The sequence below is a fragment of the Macrosteles quadrilineatus genome, unplaced genomic scaffold (assembly GCF_028750875.1).
Source record: "Macrosteles quadrilineatus isolate MER2022 unplaced genomic scaffold, UCM_ALF_1.0 Scaffold_3__2_contigs__length_128488019, whole genome shotgun sequence".
Taxonomy (NCBI): domain Eukaryota; kingdom Metazoa; phylum Arthropoda; class Insecta; order Hemiptera; family Cicadellidae; genus Macrosteles; species Macrosteles quadrilineatus.
In genome coordinates, this window is record NW_026542596.1 from 2,579,813 (window position 1) to 2,605,417 (window position 25,605).

The window sequence follows — 25,605 nt, forward strand, 5'->3', positions numbered from 1 at the left end:
ATATAACTCTTGTCCTCTTCTAAATCTTGTCTTTTTAGACTTTGTTTTAGATTTTCAAATTGTATTGAGCGACTTATCTATCAATGGAAATTCGTATAGTTCTTTCTGATATCTTGGAACTTTCTACACGAAGATCACATAAGCTCCACCTCTTGCAATAAGTGCTAAGGTAATTTTGTTTGATTTTTTAAATAATTAAATAAAATATAATATCAATGTTTAGTTATGATGAACAAATAAGCAATATTATAGTAATTTTTTACAAAATTGTCTTCAATATTGCAAAAATGTTTTTATACTTTTTTTCAACAACAAGAGAAAGGACACTCTAGACTTGTTTGGTTTGATATCAAAGAATTTATTTATTTATTTATATGTACATACCAACGGCAGAGCCATTTGAATTAAAGTAATAGCATTAATAGTAGTATAATTATTTAATAGTAAGTATGTTGTACGTCTAACATTTTGACATTCCTTGTTGCAGTCATATCACTGAGGTGACAGTCAATCGTAGCAAAAGTTTATTGAGGGAAGTAACGCAACTGTAGCCTGCACTACGTCAACCTCCTCCAACACTTAAGTCGCAGGTGAATATCCTATGTTTGATAACCTAATAGAAACAAATTAATCAATGGTTGTTTCATAGTCTGACACTGTAAAAGGTTTCTTGAGCTAAAACATGAGGAGTTTCCTTCTTTCTAAAACATAATACAGTATACTTTTTGTCATACTGTTGCAAAACCAGCAAATTATAGCTTATTGTTTCACTCCTGTTAATAGTTCAACATATCAACAGTATAATGTACAATAACATAATATAGGTCGGCCGCTTAGAAAACAACCTGCGCAAAATTTTTAGGTAACGGCGAGGGAGGGTATGTTTCCCCTCTCCGCCAATGTCCGTTTTCACACTGCACGACATGACACCGCGGTAGGACACCGACACGGTGCTGCCCCGGTGTTGTGGGAGTTGGAATCATTTGTTACCAAATGGGACTGTTTAGACAATGATATAATAACATTTCATGATGCTCAAATATTGATGCAATTTAGGCTATACAATATTTTTTGCAGGACCAATCTTTCTCAAGTTATAAAGAACGTAATTGTTTACATTTTGATCAGTTGGATAATTTAATAGCTGATAATATTTATAAAAGGTTGGGGGTGGAGCGGCAGCATATTGGGGGAAGGGCCATAGTCTGTCTCACTCCCATAGCTCGGTATCTCTCTTTCCCACCAATGCTATGAGGAGGACGCTTTCCAAGCGGCCAACCTATAGTAATACTGTAGACTGAATTATTGAACCACTTATTAAAAAAGCTGCTCATTTGCTTTAGAAAAATTGAAAACCTTTTTGAAGTTGTTTTGAAAATAAAGTTCATCACAATGGCAAAGTTGTCTTTTCAACCCCTGCTCATTTTCCAACCTCGGGCCATGCCTTTTCATATACTTAGCAGCAATGAATTTAACAATAGTTTTTTCAGTGAAACATACATACGTAATACCGGTAACTACTTTTGTAATCGAATGAAAACATTGGTTTAATTATTTGAAAGTAAATATTTAAATACTTTGTTGCAGATAGCTCACTGTTGTTACCTACCTTGACCTGGACGAGTTGTGAACCGTAAATAAAGATCAACTGTAACACTAAGGGGATTCAACAATCGATAGTGTGAAGGAAGCAGCAATCTGGATTCCCCTTTTTGCAGGTTTTTGGTTACTGTCGTACTAGTATTACATTTATTTATATTGGGTATGTCTTTGGCAATCACCCTTAAGATTGATTCTTAGAAACACAGAAGAAATACCGGTCAATTATAACTGGTTGTTTGACATAATGGCTAAAAAGAATTGCAATAGCAGTTATCAAAGTTGAAAACACATATAGTGGTGATATGAACTACGAAGAAATCAAGGGGTACTTTGGCCTGGAAAGGTTATGAAATACGACAAGTAGTCAACAATTCCTTATTTACCCTGGAACGGACCGATACACGGGACTGTGATTTATGCAGTTCTATGATTCTGCAGTTTGCAAGTTTTCTGGGTCCTGTCCTATCAAACATTATGTGGATTTGTTACGAGGGGAACCGATGACTTGTAATCTTGCAGACTCCTAGCACTATATTTATTGCAGACTCTAAAATCAGTTCATCTCAGAGTTCAGAAGGTATCGTACACCTCTTGTTGTTCCTTCATAACTCTTCTGAGTCAAATTTTCAGGTGATGAATCAGCAGCAAACACAAGTTCCAAGTATTAGTATTTTATATTACTACTCTTATTACATATGAAACTCTAGTCAATAGATAATCACAATCAATGTGAAATATATCATAGAGTAAGGGAAAGATTTGAACTTCAAAGTATGCAATTGATCATCTTTTGCTATGTATATGTTTATAGATCGCAAAACAAAAACATAGAAAAATATGATGGTTTTACAGGAAAGAATTCAAGGTGTACTTTGGTCTGGAAAGGTTATGAAATACAACAAGTAGTCAACAATTCCTTATTTACCCTGGAACGAACCGACACTTGGGACTGTGATTTATATAGTTCTATGATTCTGCAGTTTGCAAGTTTTCTGGGTCCTGTCCTATCAAACTTTAACGTGCATGCTTGTGGATTTGTTACGAGGGGAACCGATTACCTGTAATCCTGTGGACTCATAGCACTACATTTATTTCAGACTCTAAAATCAGTTCATCCCAGAGTTCAGAAGGTCTTGTGCACCGTGTGTTTGTGTCCTGTATTATTGTCCATATTTATTTATTGCATGTTATTGCCTGTTATTTTTTGCATGTATATATTGCCTGTTTTTTTTTTTGCATGTATATATTGCTTGCCGTATTTATAGCTTGCATTTATAGCCTTGTCTACCCTGGAACAGACCGATACACGGGACTGTTATTTATGCAGTTCTATGATTCTGCAGTTTGCAAGTTTTCTGGGTCCTGTCCTATCAAACTTTAACGTGCATGCTTGTGGATTTGTTACGAGGGGAACCGATGACCTGTAATCTTGTGGACTCGTAGCACTACATTTATTTCAGACTCTAAAGTCAGTCCATCCCAGAGTTCAGAAGGTCTTGAGCACCGTGTGTTTGTGTCCTGTATTATTGTCTGTATTTATTTATTGCATGTTATTGCCTATTTTTTTTTGCATGTACATATTGCTTGCCTGTAGCTTGCCGTATTTATAGATTGCATTTATAGCCTTGTCTACCCTGGAACAGACCGATACACGGGACTGTTATTTATGCAGTTCTATGATTCTGCAGTTTGCAAGTTTTCTGGGTCCTGTCCTATCAAACTTTAACGTGCATGCTTGTGGATTTGTTACGAGGGGAACCGATGACCTGTAATCTTGTGGACTCGTAGCACTACATTTATTTCAGACTCTAAAGTCAGTTCATCCCAGAGTACAGAAGGTCTTGAGCACCGTGTGTTTGTGTCCTGTATTATTGTCTGTATTTATTTATTGCATGTTATTGCCTATTTTTTTTTGCATGTACATATTGCTTGCCTGTAGCTTGCCGTATTTATAGCTTGCATTTATAGCCTTGTCTACCCTGGAACGGACCGACACACGGGACTGTTATTTATGCAGTTCTATGATTCTGCAGTTTGCAAGTTTTCTGGGTCCTGTCCTATCAAACTTTAACGTGCATGCTTGTGGATTTGTTACGAGGGGAACCGATGACCTGTAATCTTGTGGACTCGTAGCACTACATTTATTTCAGACTCTAAAGTCAGTTCATCCCAGAGTACAGAAGGTCTTGAGCACCGTGTGTTTGTGTCCTGTATTATTGTCTGTATTTATTTATTGCATGTTATTGCCTATTTTTTTTTGCATGTACATATTGCTTGCCTGTAGCTTGCCGTATTTATAGCTTGCATTTATAGCCTTGTCTACCCTGGAACGGACCGACACACGGGACTGTTATTTATGCAGTTCTATGATTCTGCAATTTGCAAGTTTTCTGGGTCCTGTCCTATCAAACTTTAACGTGCATGCTTGTGGATTTGTTACGAGGGGAACCGATGACCTGTAATCTTGTGGACTCGTAGCACTACATTTATTTCAGACTCTAAAGTCAGTTCATCACAGAGTTCAGAAGGTCTTGAGCACCGTGTGTTTGTGTCCATTTATTGCATGTATATATTGCTTGTTATTTTTTGCATGTATATATTGCCTGTTTTTTTTTTGCATGTATATATTGCTTGCCTGTAGCTTGCCGTATTTATAGCTTGCATTTATAGCCTTGTCTACCCTGGAACGGACCGATACACGGGACTGTTATTTATGCAGTTCTATGATTCTGCAGTTTGCAAGTTTTCTGGGTCCTGTCCTATCAAACTTTAACGTGCATGCTTGTGGATTTGTTACGAGGGGAACCGATGACCTGTAATCTTGCAGACTCCTAGCACTACATTTATTTCAGACTCTAAAATCAGTTCATCTCAGAGTTCAGAAGGTATCGTACACCTCTTGTTGTTCCTTCATAACTCTTCTCAGCCAAATTTTCAGGTGATGAATCTCTAGCAAACACAAGTTCCAAGTATTACCATTTTATATTACTGCTCTATTACATATGGAAATAGTCTGGAAAAAATCACAAACAATGCGTGAAATCATAGTGAAAGAAAAATGTTGGAACTCATATCTTCTGAGCCAAATTTTTAGTAGAGAAATCTACAGCAAACACTAGTAGAGTAGAGACAAAAATGTATCCAAACAAAACTAAGTACAGTATGAATAAAGGAACAAAATAATTACTCTTATAGGTTCTAGTGTAATTAATATAACTCTTGTCCTCTTCTAAATCTTGTCTTTTTAGACTTTGTTTTAGATTTTCAAATTGTATTGAGCGACTTATCTATCAATGGAAATTCGTATAGTTCTTTCTGATATCTTGGAACTTTCTACACGAAGATCACATAAGCTCCACCTCTTGCAATAAGTGCTAAGGTAATTTTGTTTGATTTTTTAAATAATTAAATAAAATATAATATCAATGTTTAGTTATGATGAACAAATAAGCAATATTATAGTAATTTTTTACAAAATTGTCTTCAATATTGCAAAAATGTTTTTATACTTTTTTTCAACAACAAGAGAAAGGACACTCTAGACTTGTTTGGTTTGATATCAAAGAATTTATTTATTTATTTATATGTACATACCAACGGCAGAGCCATTTGAATTAAAGTAATAGCATTAATAGTAGTATAATTATTTAATAGTAAGTATGTTGTACGTCTAACATTTTGACATTCCTTGTTGCAGTCATATCACTGAGGTGACAGTCAATCGTAGCAAAAGTTTATTGAGGGAAGTAACGCAACTGTAGCCTGCACTACGTCAACCTCCTCCAACACTTAAGTCGCAGGTGAATATCCTATGTTTGATAACCTAATAGAAACAAATTAATCAATGGTTGTTTCATAGTCTGACACTGTAAAAGGTTTCTTGAGCTAAAACATGAGGAGTTTCCTTCTTTCTAAAACATAATACAGTATACTTTTTGTCATACTGTTGCAAAACCAGCAAATTATAGCTTATTGTTTCACTCCTGTTAATAGTTCAACATATCAACAGTATAATGTACAATAACATAATATAGGTCGGCCGCTTAGAAAACAACCTGCGCAAAATTTTTAGGTAACGGCGAGGGAGGGTATGTTTCCCCTCTCCGCCAATGTCCGTTTTCACACTGCACGACATGACACCGCGGTAGGACACCGACACGGTGCTGCCCCGGTGTTGTGGGAGTTGGAATCATTTGTTACCAAATGGGACTGTTTAGACAATGATATAATAACATTTCATGATGCTCAAATATTGATGCAATTTAGGCTATACAATATTTTTTGCAGGACCAATCTTTCTCAAGTTATAAAGAACGTAATTGTTTACATTTTGATCAGTTGGATAATTTAATAGCTGATAATATTTATAAAAGGTTGGGGGTGGAGCGGCAGCATATTGGGGGAAGGGCCATAGTCTGTCTCACTCCCATAGCTCGGTATCTCTCTTTCCCACCAATGCTATGAGGAGGACGCTTTCCAAGCGGCCAACCTATAGTAATACTGTAGACTGAATTATTGAACCACTTATTAAAAAAGCTGCTCATTTGCTTTAGAAAAATTGAAAACCTTTTTGAAGTTGTTTTGAAAATAAAGTTCATCACAATGGCAAAGTTGTCTTTTCAACCCCTGCTCATTTTCCAACCTCGGGCCATGCCTTTTCATATACTTAGCAGCAATGAATTTAACAATAGTTTTTTCAGTGAAACATACATACGTAATACCGGTAACTACTTTTGTAATCGAATGAAAACATTGGTTTAATTATTTGAAAGTAAATATTTAAATACTTTGTTGCAGATAGCTCACTGTTGTTACCTACCTTGACCTGGACGAGTTGTGAACCGTAAATAAAGATCAACTGTAACACTAAGGGGATTCAACAATCGATAGTGTGAAGGAAGCAGCAATCTGGATTCCCCTTTTTGCAGGTTTTTGGTTACTGTCGTACTAGTATTACATTTATTTATATTGGGTATGTCTTTGGCAATCACCCTTAAGATTGATTCTTAGAAACACAGAAGAAATACCGGTCAATTATAACTGGTTGTTTGACATAATGGCTAAAAAGAATTGCAATAGCAGTTATCAAAGTTGAAAACACATATAGTGGTGATATGAACTACGAAGAAATCAAGGGGTACTTTGGCCTGGAAAGGTTATGAAATACGACAAGTAGTCAACAATTCCTTATTTACCCTGGAACGGACCGATACACGGGACTGTGATTTATGCAGTTCTATGATTCTGCAGTTTGCAAGTTTTCTGGGTCCTGTCCTATCAAACATTATGTGGATTTGTTACGAGGGGAACCGATGACTTGTAATCTTGCAGACTCCTAGCACTATATTTATTGCAGACTCTAAAATCAGTTCATCTCAGAGTTCAGAAGGTATCGTACACCTCTTGTTGTTCCTTCATAACTCTTCTGAGTCAAATTTTCAGGTGATGAATCAGCAGCAAACACAAGTTCCAAGTATTAGTATTTTATATTACTACTCTTATTACATATGAAACTCTAGTCAATAGATAATCACAATCAATGTGAAATATATCATAGAGTAAGGGAAAGATTTGAACTTCAAAGTATGCAATTGATCATCTTTTGCTATGTATATGTTTATAGATCGCAAAACAAAAACATAGAAAAATATGATGGTTTTACAGGAAAGAATTCAAGGTGTACTTTGGTCTGGAAAGGTTATGAAATACAACAAGTAGTCAACAATTCCTTATTTACCCTGGAACGAACCGACACTTGGGACTGTGATTTATATAGTTCTATGATTCTGCAGTTTGCAAGTTTTCTGGGTCCTGTCCTATCAAACTTTAACGTGCATGCTTGTGGATTTGTTACGAGGGGAACCGATTACCTGTAATCCTGTGGACTCATAGCACTACATTTATTTCAGACTCTAAAATCAGTTCATCCCAGAGTTCAGAAGGTCTTGTGCACCGTGTGTTTGTGTCCTGTATTATTGTCCATATTTATTTATTGCATGTTATTGCCTGTTATTTTTTGCATGTATATATTGCCTGTTTTTTTTTTGCATGTATATATTGCTTGCCGTATTTATAGCTTGCATTTATAGCCTTGTCTACCCTGGAACAGACCGATACACGGGACTGTTATTTATACAGTTCTATGATTCTGCAGTTTGCAAGTTTTCTGGGTCCTGTCCTATCAAACTTTAACGTGCATGCTTGTGGATTTGTTACGAGGGGAACCGATGACCTGTAATCTTGTGGACTCGTAGCACTACATTTATTTCAGACTCTAAAGTCAGTTCATCCCAGAGTTCAGAAGGTCTTGAGCACCGTGTGTTTGTGTCCTGTATTATTGTCTGTATTTATTTATTGCATGTTATTGCCTATTTTTTTGTTGCATGTACATATTGCTTGCCTGTAGCTTGCCGTATTTATAGATTGCATTTATAGCCTTGTCTACCCTGGAACAGACCGATACACGGGACTGTTATTTATGCAGTTCTATGATTCTGCAGTTTGCAAGTTTTCTGGGTCCTGTCCTATCAAACTTTAACGTGCATGCTTGTGGATTTGTTACGAGGGGAACCGATGACCTGTAATCTTGTGGACTCGTAGCACTACATTTATTTCAGACTCTAAAGTCAGTTCATCCCAGAGTACAGAAGGTCTTGAGCACCGTGTGTTTGTGTCCTGTATTATTGTCTGTATTTATTTATTGCATGTTATTGCCTATTATTTTTTGCATGTACATATTGCTTGCCTGTAGCTTGCCGTATTTATAGCTTGCATTTATAGCCTTGTCTACCCTGGAACGGACCGACACACGGGACTGTTATTTATGCAGTTCTATGATTCTGCAGTTTGCAAGTTTTCTGGGTCCTGTCCTATCAAACTTTAACGTGCATGCTTGTGGATTTGTTACGAGGGGAACCGATGACCTGTAATCTTGTGGACTCGTAGCACTACATTTATTTCAGACTCTAAAGTCAGTTCATCCCAGAGTACAGAAGGTCTTGAGCACCGTGTGTTTGTGTCCTGTATTATTGTCTGTATTTATTTATTGCATGTTATTGCCTATTTTTTTTTGCATGTACATATTGCTTGCCTGTAGCTTGCCGTATTTATAGCTTGCATTTATAGCCTTGTCTACCCTGGAACGGACCGACACACGGGACTGTTATTTATGCAGTTCTATGATTCTGCAGTTTGCAAGTTTTCTGGGTCCTGTCCTATCAAACTTTAACGTGCATGCTTGTGGATTTGTTACGAGGGGAACCGATGACCTGTAATCTTGTGGACTCGTAGCACTACATTTATTTCAGACTCTAAAGTCAGTTCATCTCAGAGTTCAGAAGGTCTTGAGCACCGTGTGTTTGTGTCCATTTATTGCATGTATATATTGCTTGTTATTTTTTGCATGTATATATTGCCTGTTTTTTTTTGCATGTATATATTGCTTGCCTGTAGCTTGCCGTATTTATAGCTTGCATTTATAGCCTTGTCTACCCTGGAACGGACCGATACACGGGACTGTTATTTATGCAGTTCTATGATTCTGCAGTTTGCAAGTTTTCTGGGTCCTGTCCTATCAAACTTTAACGTGCATGCTTGTGGATTTGTTACGAGGGGAACCGATGACCTGTAATCTTGCAGACTCCTAGCACTACATTTATTTCAGACTCTAAAATCAGTTCATCTCAGAGTTCAGAAGGTATCGTACACCTCTTGTTGTTCCTTCATAACTCTTCTCAGCCAAATTTTCAGGTGATGAATCTCTAGCAAACACAAGTTCCAAGTATTACCATTTTATATTACTGCTCTATTACATATGGAAATAGTCTGGAAAAAATCACAAACAATGCGTGAAATCATAGTGAAAGAAAAATGTTGGAACTCATATCTTCTGAGCCAAATTTTTAGTAGAGAAATCTACAGCAAACACTAGTAGAGTAGAGACAAAAATGTATCCAAACAAAACTAAGTACAGTATGAATAAAGGAACAAAATAATTACTCTTATAGGTTCTAGTGTAATTAATATAACTCTTGTCCTCTTCTAAATCTTGTCTTTTTAGACTTTGTTTTAGATTTTCAAATTGTATTGAGCGACTTATCTATCAATGGAAATTCGTATAGTTCTTTCTGATATCTTGGAACTTTCTACACGAAGATCACATAAGCTCCACCTCTTGCAATAAGTGCTAAGGTAATTTTGTTTGATTTTTTAAATAATTAAATAAAATATAATATCAATGTTTAGTTATGATGAACAAATAAGCAATATTATAGTAATTTTTTACAAAATTGTCTTCAATATTGCAAAAATGTTTTTATACTTTTTTTCAACAACAAGAGAAAGGACACTCTAGACTTGTTTGGTTTGATATCAAAGAATTTATTTATTTATTTATATGTACATACCAACGGCAGAGCCATTTGAATTAAAGTAATAGCATTAATAGTAGTATAATTATTTAATAGTAAGTATGTTGTACGTCTAACATTTTGACATTCCTTGTTGCAGTCATATCACTGAGGTGACAGTCAATCGTAGCAAAAGTTTATTGAGGGAAGTAACGCAACTGTAGCCTGCACTACGTCAACCTCCTCCAACACTTAAGTCGCAGGTGAATATCCTATGTTTGATAACCTAATAGAAACAAATTAATCAATGGTTGTTTCATAGTCTGACACTGTAAAAGGTTTCTTGAGCTAAAACATGAGGAGTTTCCTTCTTTCTAAAACATAATACAGTATACTTTTTGTCATACTGTTGCAAAACCAGCAAATTATAGCTTATTGTTTCACTCCTGTTAATAGTTCAACATATCAACAGTATAATGTACAATAACATAATATAGGTCGGCCGCTTAGAAAACAACCTGCGCAAAATTTTTAGGTAACGGCGAGGGAGGGTATGTTTCCCCTCTCCGCCAATGTCCGTTTTCACACTGCACGACATGACACCGCGGTAGGACACCGACACGGTGCTGCCCCGGTGTTGTGGGAGTTGGAATCATTTGTTACCAAATGGGACTGTTTAGACAATGATATAATAACATTTCATGATGCTCAAATATTGATGCAATTTAGGCTATACAATATTTTTTGCAGGACCAATCTTTCTCAAGTTATAAAGAACGTAATTGTTTACATTTTGATCAGTTGGATAATTTAATAGCTGATAATATTTATAAAAGGTTGGGGGTGGAGCGGCAGCATATTGGGGGAAGGGCCATAGTCTGTCTCACTCCCATAGCTCGGTATCTCTCTTTCCCACCAATGCTATGAGGAGGACGCTTTCCAAGCGGCCAACCTATAGTAATACTGTAGACTGAATTATTGAACCACTTATTAAAAAAGCTGCTCATTTGCTTTAGAAAAATTGAAAACCTTTTTGAAGTTGTTTTGAAAATAAAGTTCATCACAATGGCAAAGTTGTCTTTTCAACCCCTGCTCATTTTCCAACCTCGGGCCATGCCTTTTCATATACTTAGCAGCAATGAATTTAACAATAGTTTTTTCAGTGAAACATACATACGTAATACCGGTAACTACTTTTGTAATCGAATGAAAACATTGGTTTAATTATTTGAAAGTAAATATTTAAATACTTTGTTGCAGATAGCTCACTGTTGTTACCTACCTTGACCTGGACGAGTTGTGAACCGTAAATAAAGATCAACTGTAACACTAAGGGGATTCAACAATCGATAGTGTGAAGGAAGCAGCAATCTGGATTCCCCTTTTTGCAGGTTTTTGGTTACTGTCGTACTAGTATTACATTTATTTATATTGGGTATGTCTTTGGCAATCACCCTTAAGATTGATTCTTAGAAACACAGAAGAAATACCGGTCAATTATAACTGGTTGTTTGACATAATGGCTAAAAAGAATTGCAATAGCAGTTATCAAAGTTGAAAACACATATAGTGGTGATATGAACTACGAAGAAATCAAGGGGTACTTTGGCCTGGAAAGGTTATGAAATACGACAAGTAGTCAACAATTCCTTATTTACCCTGGAACGGACCGATACACGGGACTGTGATTTATGCAGTTCTATGATTCTGCAGTTTGCAAGTTTTCTGGGTCCTGTCCTATCAAACATTATGTGGATTTGTTACGAGGGGAACCGATGACTTGTAATCTTGCAGACTCCTAGCACTATATTTATTGCAGACTCTAAAATCAGTTCATCTCAGAGTTCAGAAGGTATCGTACACCTCTTGTTGTTCCTTCATAACTCTTCTGAGTCAAATTTTCAGGTGATGAATCAGCAGCAAACACAAGTTCCAAGTATTAGTATTTTATATTACTACTCTTATTACATATGAAACTCTAGTCAATAGATAATCACAATCAATGTGAAATATATCATAGAGTAAGGGAAAGATTTGAACTTCAAAGTATGCAATTGATCATCTTTTGCTATGTATATGTTTATAGATCGCAAAACAAAAACATAGAAAAATATGATGGTTTTACAGGAAAGAATTCAAGGTGTACTTTGGTCTAGAAAGGTTATGAAATACAACAAGTAGTCAACAATTCCTTATTTACCCTGGAACGAACCGACACTTGGGACTGTGATTTATATAGTTCTATGATTCTGCAGTTTGCAAGTTTTCTGGGTCCTGTCCTATCAAACTTTAACGTGCATGCTTGTGGATTTGTTACGAGGGGAACCGATGACCTGTAATCTTGTGGACTCGTAGCACTACATTTATTTCAGACTCTAAAGTCAGTTCATCTCAGAGTTCAGAAGGTCTTGAGCACCGTGTGTTTGTGTCCATTTATTGCATGTATATATTGCTTGTTATTTTTTGCATGTATATATTGCCTGTTTTTTTTTGCATGTATATATTGCTTGCCTGTAGCTTGCCGTATTTATAGCTTGCATTTATAGCCTTGTCTACCCTGGAACGGACCGATACACGGGACTGTTATTTATGCAGTTCTATGATTCTGCAGTTTGCAAGTTTTCTGGGTCCTGTCCTATCAAACTTTAACGTGCATGCTTGTGGATTTGTTACGAGGGGAACCGATTACCTGTAATCCTGTGGACTCATAGCACTACATTTATTTCAGACTCTAAAATCAGTTCATCCCAGAGTTCAGAAGGTCTTGTGCACCGTGTGTTTGTGTCCTGTATTATTGTCCATATTTATTTATTGCATGTTATTGCCTGTTATTTTTTGCATGTATATATTGCCTGTTTTTTTTTTGCATGTATATATTGCTTGCCGTATTTATAGCTTGCATTTATAGCCTTGTCTACCCTGGAACAGACCGATACACGGGACTGTTATTTATACAGTTCTATGATTCTGCAGTTTGCAAGTTTTCTGGGTCCTGTCCTATCAAACTTTAACGTGCATGCTTGTGGATTTGTTACGAGGGGAACCGATGACCTGTAATCTTGTGGACTCGTAGCACTACATTTATTTCAGACTCTAAAGTCAGTTCATCCCAGAGTTCAGAAGGTCTTGAGCACCGTGTGTTTGTGTCCTGTATTATTGTCTGTATTTATTTATTGCATGTTATTGCCTATTTTTTTTTGCATGTACATATTGCTTGCCTGTAGCTTGCCGTATTTATAGATTGCATTTATAGCCTTGTCTACCCTGGAACAGACCGATACACGGGACTGTTATTTATGCAGTTCTATGATTCTGCAGTTTGCAAGTTTTCTGGGTCCTGTCCTATCAAACTTTAACGTGCATGCTTGTGGATTTGTTACGAGGGGAACCGATGACCTGTAATCTTGTGGACTCGTAGCACTACATTTATTTCAGACTCTAAAGTCAGTTCATCCCAGAGTACAGAAGGTCTTGAGCACCGTGTGTTTGTGTCCTGTATTATTGTCTGTATTTATTTATTGCATGTTATTGCCTATTTTTTTTTGCATGTACATATTGCTTGCCTGTAGCTTGCCGTATTTATAGCTTGCATTTATAGCCTTGTCTACCCTGGAACGGACCGACACACGGGACTGTTATTTATGCAGTTCTATGATTCTGCAGTTTGCAAGTTTTCTGGGTCCTGTCCTATCAAACTTTAACGTGCATGCTTGTGGATTTGTTACGAGGGGAACCGATGACCTGTAATCTTGTGGACTCGTAGCACTACATTTATTTCAGACTCTAAAGTCAGTTCATCCCAGAGTACAGAAGGTCTTGAGCACCGTGTGTTTGTGTCCTGTATTATTGTCTGTATTTATTTATTGCATGTTATTGCCTATTTTTTTTTGCATGTACATATTGCTTGCCTGTAGCTTGCCGTATTTATAGCTTGCATTTATAGCCTTGTCTACCCTGGAACGGACCGACACACGGGACTGTTATTTATGCAGTTCTATGATTCTGCAGTTTGCAAGTTTTCTGGGTCCTGTCCTATCAAACTTTAAAGTGCATGCTTGTGGATTTGTTACGAGGGGAACCGATGACCTGTAATCTTGTGGACTCGTAGCACTACATTTATTTCAGACTCTAAAGTCAGTTCATCTCAGAGTTCAGAAGGTCTTGAGCACCGTGTGTTTGTGTCCATTTATTGCATGTATATATTGCTTGTTATTTTTTGCATGTATATATTGCCTGTTTTTTTTTGCATGTATATATTGCTTGCCTGTAGCTTGCCGTATTTATAGCTTGCATTTATAGCCTTGTCTACCCTGGAACGGACCAATACACGGGACTGTTATTTATGCAGTTCTATGATTCTGCAGTTTGCAAGTTTTCTGGGTCCTGTCCTATCAAACTTTAACGTGCATGCTTGTGGATTTGTTACGAGGGGAACCGATGACCTGTAATCTTGCAGACTCCTAGCACTACATTTATTTCAGACTCTAAAATCAGTTCATCTCAGAGTTCAGAAGGTATCGTACACCTCTTGTTGTTCCTTCATAACTCTTCTCAGCCAAATTTTCAGGTGATGAATCTCTAGCAAACACAAGTTCCAAGTATTACCATTTTATATTACTGCTCTATTACATATGGAAATAGTCTGGAAAAAATCACAAACAATGCGTGAAATCATAGTGAAAGAAAAATGTTGGAACTCATATCTTCTGAGCCAAATTTTTAGTAGAGAAATCTACAGCAAACACTAGTAGAGTAGAGACAAAAATGTATCCAAACAAAACTAAGTACAGTATGAATAAAGGAACAAAATAATTACTCTTATAGGTTCTAGTGTAATTAATATAACTCTTGTCCTCTTCTAAATCTTGTCTTTTTAGACTTTGTTTTAGATTTTCAAATTGTATTGAGCGACTTATCTATCAATGGAAATTCGTATAGTTCTTTCTGATATCTTGGAACTTTCTACACGAAGATCACATAAGCTCCACCTCTTGCAATAAGTGCTAAGGTAATTTTGTTTGATTTTTTAAATAATTAAATAAAATATAATATCAATGTTTAGTTATGATGAACAAATAAGCAATATTATAGTAATTTTTTACAAAATTGTCTTCAATATTGCAAAAATGTTTTTATACTTTTTTTCAACAACAAGAGAAAGGACACTCTAGACTTGTTTGGTTTGATATCAAAGAATTTATTTATTTATTTATATGTACATACCAACGGCAGAGCCATTTGAATTAAAGTAATAGCATTAATAGTAGTATAATTATTTAATAGTAAGTATGTTGTACGTCTAACATTTTGACATTCCTTGTTGCAGTCATATCACTGAGGTGACAGTCAATCGTAGCAAAAGTTTATTGAGGGAAGTAACGCAACTGTAGCCTGCACTACGTCAACCTCCTCCAACACTTAAGTCGCAGGTGAATATCCTATGTTTGATAACCTAATAGAAACAAATTAATCAATGGTTGTTTCATAGTCTGACACTGTAAAAGGTTTCTTGAGCTAAAACATGAGGAGTTTCCTTCTTTCTAAAACATAATACAGTATACTTTTTGTCATACTGTTGCAAAACCAGCAAATTATAGCTTATTGTTTCACTCCTGTTAATAGTTCAACATATCAACAGTATAATGTACAATAACATAATATAGGTCGGCCGCTTAGAAAACAACCTGCGCAAAATTTTTAGGTAACGGCGAGGGAGGGTATGTTTCCCCTCTCCGCCAATGTCCGTTTTCACACTGCACGACATGACACCGCGGTAGGACACCGACACGGTGCTGCCCCGGTGTTGTGGGAGTTGGAATCATTTGTTACCAAATGGGACTGTTTAGACAATGATATAATAACATTTCATGATGCTCAAATATTGATGCAATTTAGGCTATACAATATTTTTTGCAGGACCAATCTTTCTCAAGTTATAAAGAACGTAATTGTTTACATTTTGATCAGTTGGATAATTTAATAGCTGATAATATTTATAAAAGGTTGGGGGTGGAGCGGCAGCATATTGGGGGAAGGGCCATAGTCTGTCTCACTCCCATAGCTCGGTATCTCTCTTTCCCACCAATGCTATGAGGAGGACGCTTTCCAAGCGGCCAACCTATAGTAATACTGTAGACTGAATTATTGAACCACTTATTAAAAAAGCTGCTCATTTGCTTTAGAAAAATTGAAAACCTTTTTGAAGTTGTTTTGAAAATAAAGTTCATCACAATGGCAAAGTTGTCTTTTCAACCCCTGCTCATTTTCCAACCTCGGGCCATGCCTTTTCATATACTTAGCAGCAATGAATTTAACAATAGTTTTTTCAGTGAAACATACATACGTAATACCGGTAACTACTTTTGTAATCGAATGAAAACATTGGTTTAATTATTTGAAAGTAAATATTTAAATACTTTGTTGCAGATAGCTCACTGTTGTTACCTACCTTGACCTGGACGAGTTGTGAACCGTAAATAAAGATCAACTGTAACACTAAGGGGATTCAACAATCGATAGTGTGAAGGAAGCAGCAATCTGGATTCCCCTTTTTGCAGGTTTTTGGTTACTGTCGTACTAGTATTACATTTATTTATATTGGGTATGTCTTTGGCAATCACCCTTAAGATTGATTCTTAGAAACACAGAAGAAATACCGGTCAATTATAACTGGTTGTTTGACATAATGGCTAAAAAGAATTGCAATAGCAGTTATCAAAGTTGAAAACACATATAGTGGTGATATGAACTACGAAGAAATCAAGGGGTACTTTGGCCTGGAAAGGTTATGAAATACGACAAGTAGTCAACAATTCCTTATTTACCCTGGAACGGACCGATACACGGGACTGTGATTTATGCAGTTCTATGATTCTGCAGTTTGCAAGTTTTCTGGGTCCTGTCCTATCAAACATTATGTGGATTTGTTACGAGGGGAACCGATGACTTGTAATCTTGCAGACTCCTAGCACTATATTTATTGCAGACTCTAAAATCAGTTCATCTCAGAGTTCAGAAGGTATCGTACACCTCTTGTTGTTCCTTCATAACTCTTCTGAGTCAAATTTTCAGGTGATGAATCAGCAGCAAACACAAGTTCCAAGTATTAGTATTTTATATTACTACTCTTATTACATATGAAACTCTAGTCAATAGATAATCACAATCAATGTGAAATATATCATAGAGTAAGGGAAAGATTTGAACTTCAAAGTATGCAATTGATCATCTTTTGCTATGTATATGTTTATAGATCGCAAAACAAAAACATAGAAAAATATGATGGTTTTACAGGAAAGAATTCAAGGTGTACTTTGGTCTAGAAAGGTTATGAAATACAACAAGTAGTCAACAATTCCTTATTTACCCTGGAACGAACCGACACTTGGGACTGTGATTTATATAGTTCTATGATTCTGCAGTTTGCAAGTTTTCTGGGTCCTGTCCTATCAAACTTTAACGTGCATGCTTGTGGATTTGTTACGAGGGGAACCGATTACCTGTAATCCTGTGGACTCATAGCACTACATTTATTTCAGACTCTAAAATCAGTTCATCCCAGAGTTCAGAAGGTCTTGTGCACCGTGTGTTTGTGTCCTGTATTATTGTCCATATTTATTTATTGCATGTTATTGCCTGTTATTTTTTGCATGTATATATTGCCTGTTTTTTTTTTGCATGTATATATTGCTTGCCGTATTTATAGCTTGCATTTATAGCCTTGTCTACCCTGGAACAGACCGATACACGGGACTGTTATTTATACAGTTCTATGATTCTGCAGTTTGCAAGTTTTCTGGGTCCTGTCCTATCAAACTTTAACGTGCATGCTTGTGGATTTGTTACGAGGGGAACCGATGACCTGTAATCTTGTGGACTCGTAGCACTACATTTATTTCAGACTCTAAAGTCAGTTCATCCCAGAGTTCAGAAGGTCTTGAGCACCGTGTGTTTGTGTCCTGTATTATTGTCTGTATTTATTTATTGCATGTTATTGCCTATTTTTTTTTGCATGTACATATTGCTTGCCTGTAGCTTGCCGTATTTATAGATTGCATTTATAGCCTTGTCTACCCTGGAACAGACCGATACACGGGACTGTTATTTATGCAGTTCTATGATTCTGCAGTTTGCAAGTTTTCTGGGTCCTGTCCTATCAAACTTTAACGTGCATGCTTGTGGATTTGTTACGAGGGGAACCGATGACCTGTAATCTTGTGGACTCGTAGCACTACATTTATTTCAGACTCTAAAGTCAGTTCATCCCAGAGTACAGAAGGTCTTGAGCACCGTGTGTTTGTGTCCTGTATTATTGTCTGTATTTATTTATTGCATGTTATTGCCTATTTTTTTTTGCATGTACATATTGCTTGCCTGTAGCTTGCCGTATTTATAGCTTGCATTTATAGCCTTGTCTACCCTGGAACGGACCGACACACGGGACTGTTATTTATGCAGTTCTATGATTCTGCAGTTTGCAAGTTTTCTGGGTCCTGTCCTATCAAACTTTAACGTGCATGCTTGTGGATTTGTTACGAGGGGAACCGATGACCTGTAATCTTGTGGACTCGTAGCACTACATTTATTTCAGACTCTAAAGTCAGTTCATCCCAGAGTACAGAAGGTCTTGAGCACCGTGTGTTTGTGTCCTGTATTATTGTCTGTATTTATTTATTGCATGTTATTGCCTATTTTTTTTTGCATGTACATATTGCTTGCCTGTAGCTTGCCGTATTTATAGCTTGCATTTATAGCCTTGTCTACCCTGGAACGGACCGACACACGGGACTGTTATTTATGCAGTTCTATGATTCTGCAGTTTGCAAGTTTTCTGGGTCCTGTCCTATCAAACTTTAAAGTGCATGCTTGTGGATTTGTTACGAGGGGAACCGATGACCTGTAATCTTGTGGACTCGTAGCACTACATTTATTTCAGACTCTAAAGTCAGTTCATCTCAGAGTTCAGAAGGTCTTGAGCACCGTGTGTTTGTGTCCATTTATTGCATGTATATATTGCTTGTTATTTTTTGCATGTATATATTGCCTGTTTTTTTTTGCATGTATATATTGCTTGCCTGTAGCTTGCCGTATTTATAGCTTGCATTTATAGCCTTGTCTACCCTGGAACGGACCGATACACGGGACTGTTATTTATGCAGTTCTATGATTCTGCAGTTTGCAAGTTTTCTGGGTCCTGTCCTATCAAACTTTAACGTGCATGCTTGTGGATTTGTTACGAGGGGAACCGATGACCTGTAATCTTGCAGACTCCTAGCACTACATTTATTTCAGACTCTAAAATCAGTTCATCTCAGAGTTCAGAAGGTATCGTACACCTCTTGTTGTTCCTTCATAACTCTTCTCAGCCAAATTTTCAGGTGATGAATCTCTAGCAAACACAAGTTCCAAGTATTACCATTTTATATTACTGCTCTATTACATATGGAAATAGTCTGGAAAAAATCACAAACAATGCGTGAAATCATAGTGAAAGAAAAATGTTGGAACTCATATCTTCTGAGCCAAATTTTTAGTAGAGAAATCTACAGCAAACACTAGTAGAGTAGAGACAAAAATGTATCCAAACAAAACTAAGTACAGTATGAATAAAGGAACAAAATAATTACTCTTATAGGTTCTAGTGTAATTAATATAACTCTTGTCCTCTTCTAAATCTTGTCTTTTTAGACTTTGTTTTAGATTTTCAAATTGTATTGAGCGACTTATCTATCAATGGAAATTCGTATAGTTCTTTCTGATATCTTGGAACTTTCTACACGAAGATCACATAAGCTCCACCTCTTGCAATAAGTGCTAAGGTAATTTTGTTTGATTTTTTAAATAATTAAATAAAATATAATATCAATGTTTAGTTATGATGAACAAATAAGCAATATTATAGTAATTTTTTACAAAATTGTCTTCAATATTGCAAAAATGTTTTTATACTTTTTTTCAACAACAAGAGAAAGGACACTCTAGACTTGTTTGGTTTGATATCAAAGAATTTATTTATTTATTTATATGTACATACCAACGGCAGAGCCATTTGAATTAAAGTAATAGCATTAATAGTAGTATAATTATTTAATAGTAAGTATGTTGTACGTCTAACATTTTGACATTCCTTGTTGCAGTCATATCACTGAGGTGACAGTCAATCGTAGCAAAAGTTTATTGAGGGAAGTAACGCAACTGTAGCCTGCACTACGTCAACCTCCTCCAACACTTAAGTCGCAGGTGAATATCCTATGTTTGATAACCTAATAGAAACAAATTAATCAATGGTTGTTTCATAGTCTGACACTGTAAAAGGTTTCTTGAGCTAAAACATGAGGAGTTTCCTTCTTTCTAAAACATAATACAGTATACTTTTTGTCATACTGTTGCAAAACCAGCAAATTATAGCTTATTGTTTCACTCCTGTTAATAGTTCAACATATCAACAGTATAATGTACAATAACATAATATAGGTCGGCCGCTTAGAAAACAACCTGCGCAAAATTTTTAGGTAACGGCGAGGGAGGGTATGTTTCCCCTCTCCGCCAATGTCCGTTTTCACACTGCACGACATGACACCGCGGTAGGACACCGACACGGTGCTGCCCCGGTGTTGTGGGAGTTGGAATCATTTGTTACCAAATGGGACTGTTTAGACAATGATATAATAACATTTCATGATGCTCAAATATTGATGCGATTTAGGCTATACAATATTTTTTGCAGGACCAATCTTTCTCAAGTTATAAAGAACGTAATTGTTTACATTTTGATCAGTTGGATAATTTAATAGCTGATAATATTTATAAAAGGTTGGGGGTGGAGCGGCAGCATATTGGGGGAAGGGCCATAGTCTGTCTCACTCCCATAGCTCGGTATCTCTCTTTCCCACCAATGCTATGAGGAGGACGCTTTCCAAGCGGCCAACCTATAGTAATACTGTAGACTGAATTATTGAACCACTTATTAAAAAAGCTGCTCATTTGCTTTAGAAAAATTGAAAACCTTTTTGAAGTTGTTTTGAAAATAAAGTTCATCACAATGGCAAAGTTGTCTTTTCAACCCCTGCTCATTTTCCAACCTCGGGCCATGCCTTTTCATATACTTAGCAGCAATGAATTTAACAATAGTTTTTTCAGTGAAACATACATACGTAATACCGGTAACTACTTTTGTAATCGAATGAAAACATTGGTTTAATTATTTGAAAGTAAATATTTAAATACTTTGTTGCAGATAGCTCACTGTTGTTACCTACCTTGACCTGGACGAGTTGTGAACCGTAAATAAAGATCAACTGTAACACTAAGGGGATTCAACAATCGATAGTGTGAAGGAAGCAGCAATCTGGATTCCCCTTTTTGCAGGTTTTTGGTTACTGTCGTACTAGTATTACATTTATTTATATTGGGTATGTCTTTGGCAATCACCCTTAAGATTGATTCTTAGAAACACAGAAGAAATACCGGTCAATTATAACTGGTTGTTTGACATAATGGCTAAAAAGAATTGCAATAGCAGTTATCAAAGTTGAAAACACATATAGTGGTGATATGAACTACGAAGAAATCAAGGGGTACTTTGGCCTGGAAAGGTTATGAAATACGACAAGTAGTCAACAATTCCTTATTTACCCTGGAACGGACCGATACACGGGACTGTGATTTATGCAGTTCTATGATTCTGCAGTTTGCAAGTTTTCTGGGTCCTGTCCTATCAAACATTATGTGGATTTGTTACGAGGGGAACCGATGACTTGTAATCTTGCAGACTCCTAGCACTATATTTATTGCAGACTCTAAAATCAGTTCATCTCAGAGTTCAGAAGGTATCGTACACCTCTTGTTGTTCCTTCATAACTCTTCTGAGTCAAATTTTCAGGTGATGAATCAGCAGCAAACACAGGTTCCAAGTATTAGTATTTTATATTACTACTCTTATTACATATGAAACTCTAGTCAATAGATAATCACAATCAATGTGAAATATATCATAGAGTAAGGGAAAGATTTGAACTTCAAAGTATGCAATTGATCATCTTTTGCTATGTATATGTTTATAGATCGCAAAACAAAAACATAGAAAAATATGATGGTTTTACAGGAAAGAATTCAAGGTGTACTTTGGTCTGGAAAGGTTATGAAATACAACAAGTAGTCATCAATTCCTTATTTACCCTGGAACGAACCGACACTTGGGACTGTGATTTATATAGTTCTATGATTCTGCAGTTCCAAGTGTTTACCATGATATATTATTACTCAATTACATATGAAAGAAACTATTGAAGAAAATATTACATATAAAGTTAAAACATTAAGGAACAGAATGGAAATTCATAGTATGCAACTGATCATATTTTACTACGGTACTTGTGTTTATACAAACACAGTGCCTCTCGTTGTTCCTCCATGACTCTTCTGAGCCAAATCTTTCAGGAGAGTAGCTTGCAGCAAACACTAGTTAAGTGTTAGACCAAATATTTATCAACAAAACTAGGCATGAATACAAAGTACAAAACATACATAGTACCGGTACAGGAACAAAAACAATTACTTGTAGGTTCTTTTTCAGTTGATATACCGGTACCTTGCCCTCTACTAAAAACTGTCTTTTTAGACTCTGTTTTAGATTTCACAATTGTAGTGAGCGACTAGTCTGACCAGGGGAATTTGTTGAATCTGCTTCCTGACATCTTAGAACTTACTATTCAAAGGCGATGTGAGCTCTGCCTCTTCTTATATATGCTAAGGTAATTTTGTCTGATTTCGGGGAATTTTCCATTATAGAAAATGAGCTATAACCTTACCCTAGGTGTCATGGTAAGACCATTACCCAGGACTGATTTAATTTTTTGGTTTGAGGTCCTCAGAGGCCAAAAACACCATTTGTTCAAATTTATCTATTTATATGTTCATTAGTGGGATAACTTAACCAAAAATGATAGGATACTTCTATAATTAGGTACAAAGAATTAAACATACCATTTAAACATGTTTATTCAAACAAGGTTGCAAACCAGTATGATCTGACTATGGGAACAGGAATTTATGGGCCGTTTTATGGGATTAAGATAGGTTATTCCCATTTTTACCCTAAAAATGAACAATTCAGCAATTTATTTCTAAATCATTTTATAGAGTTTAAAAAAAGTGCATTAGGCATTGTTTTACTCCTTACCCTTATGGAGAAAGTAAAAAAGTGTAAATTCAACATTTCCATGCTCATTGTTATGGAGAATAAAGTAAACTGCTGTAGTTTGCATGTTTATGGATATATTTTAATATAATTTGATTTGGCAAATTTTTGTATTTCATACTAAACTATCCACGATTCAATTAAAAACACACCTTCCCTGTAGCAGCAAAGCTAAGTGCTCATTAATAATGAGGTTATTTGAAAGGTCCGAATTTTTGAAATCTGGTAATTTTTAGTTAATATTTTAGTGGACATCTAGCTAGGTAAATGGAAATTGGCTTAGTCTACAGGTTTGCTGCGGTAGAGGTACTGTACTTTATTAATGATATTTAAAATTATTTGTATATTACAAATCAGTTATAAAGATAAACTAATAATCAACATTGTAGTATAAAAGTAAGTTTGGTGTTTGTCTAACCTCTTGAAGTGCATTTGTTGCAGGCATATCACTGTGGTGTCTGTCAATCAACGCAACTGTAGCCTTCACTACGTCCATCTCCTTCAGCACTTTGGTGCCAGGTGAGTAGCAAACGTTTGATACAGTATCCTAATAGAAACAAACAAATCAACAGCTGTTAGGTACATTGACACTGTAAAAGGTTTCTTAAGCTACATAATTAATAAGTCATCAGCTTAGGTTCTTGCCCACTTGCCCCATTGAGCTGATCTGTTTCTCAAACAAGGTTCAAAGACACCCTTGATTTAACCAACTTTACTTAAATAAAAATGTCTTTCTTTTCCGTTCAAAGCAAAGCTTTAAGTTTCCATAGTATTCAAAATGTTGTGAAAGAAGATTTACCACCATGGATGTCAATGAAAAAGGTTTTAGGTGAAAACCAAATTCCCCATTCTTAGTCACTATTCACTAAAACGCTCTCCACATTTAACTGCCTACAACATAAAACAGATTGCATCGTTCCACACAGGCGATTGAAAGCAAGTGCCTGTCAATTTGAGATAGGTATCTTTTACTCATTATTTGATACTATGTTTTAGTCTATAGTTTTGGAAAATTGTCTTTAGTATATAAACAATAAATCAACACATTATTTGGTATTGAAAACTAACAATTAAAATGGATATCATGACAAATTAAAATTTCCTGTCTATTCACTGGTGTTGGCCCAGAAAAATCGGAAGAATCAATATATAGTGATGAATATATCGAAAATAAAATTCTAAACTATAAGTTGATTTTACAAGAAATGTATTTATTAGTAAGTGGGGTAATCGTTTAACACGTTTGCTACTGAGCGTCGCATATATGCGACGCCGCGGTCATTGCCACAGACCGAGGTATACATTTGAATCTTACACATAGACCGGCTGTCACTTGGATAACAGTACACACAGACCACGGGCGAAAACCTGTAAAACAGTGGTCATTTACATTGTAATACGCTACAATCGTGTTTGTAAATAAATCATTCTTGTTTTTTTGTATTTTTTTATAACCTTTTGTAATGTCGCATATTTGCGACGCCCGGTCTACAGCGAAGACAATAGTGAAAATTATCATAGTTTTATTGAAATAGACTAAACGTCGCATAGATGCGACAGTTCATTTTTTGTGTTTTAAAGTGAAAGTAAGTAAAAAATTAAACAGATTATTCAAGAACAGTTTATAACTGAACGAATATAAAAGCTACATAGGATAATGCAGCATACATACTGCATTCATACATACAGTGATGCAGAGAAGTAAAGACCAGTTTTTCCAACTATTATATGACGTCACCAATCATCATATCCACAGACCAAGCGACGCAGTTGTGCGTCAGACATCTCTGTAGACCACTGCTGGGAATTCAGTGCCTTCAAATAGACCACTACAAAGATATAAGCATTTTAATAACATTAGAACCCCGACGCAAATATGCGTCGGCAGTCCGTTTTAATGTGACTAGCCGTCGCATATATGCGACGGCAGTCTATGGGTGGAATCCGGCCGTCGCATATGTGCGTCGCTGGTCCATGTGAATGGAAAATTTCGTACTATTGCAGTAGCGAACGTGTTAACTTCTTGATGTACTTTGTTGTAGGCATATCACGGTGGCGTCTGCTAACGTAGCTGTATCCTACCCCAAGTCTGGCTCCTTGATCTCAAAGGTGAATATCCTAATTGAAACAAAGAAATCAATTGTTACATACATGGACACTGTAAAAGGTCTCTTAAGCATTTTTAACATTTTTTCCATATTGAGCTGATCTGTTTCCCACATAAAATTCAAGGAAACTCTTTCAGTGGTGGAGTGAAATTCCAAACTACATAAAGACTATAACCTGTTAGACGATATGGATAGAACATTTAGTTTAAAACAGGTAAGAGTGTCGTGCCCTCCTCTATGGATCAGTGACTGATATCAATAGCTGTTGACCACTGAGACCAAACAAACCTAATCACAGAACATTTTGAAATTGTCAATTTTTGAAGCTATGTTTTTGAATACCAAACAA

The 25,605-nt window shown here is 36.1% G+C and overlaps 1 long non-coding RNA gene across 1 annotated transcript; it reads right to left on the bottom strand.

The window, feature by feature from the left end:
• Window positions 1-391: 391 nt before the first annotated feature.
• LOC128988565 (uncharacterized) lies at window positions 392-23,791 on the bottom strand. The gene is made up of 6 exons (XR_008490402.1): window positions 23,567-23,791; window positions 20,058-20,212; window positions 15,248-15,402; window positions 10,082-10,236; window positions 5,271-5,425; window positions 392-613 (listed from the first exon to the last, which is right to left on the bottom strand). It is a non-coding gene; the product is annotated as an uncharacterized LOC128988565 (long non-coding RNA).
• Between the last annotated feature and the right edge of the window lie 1,814 nt (window positions 23,792-25,605).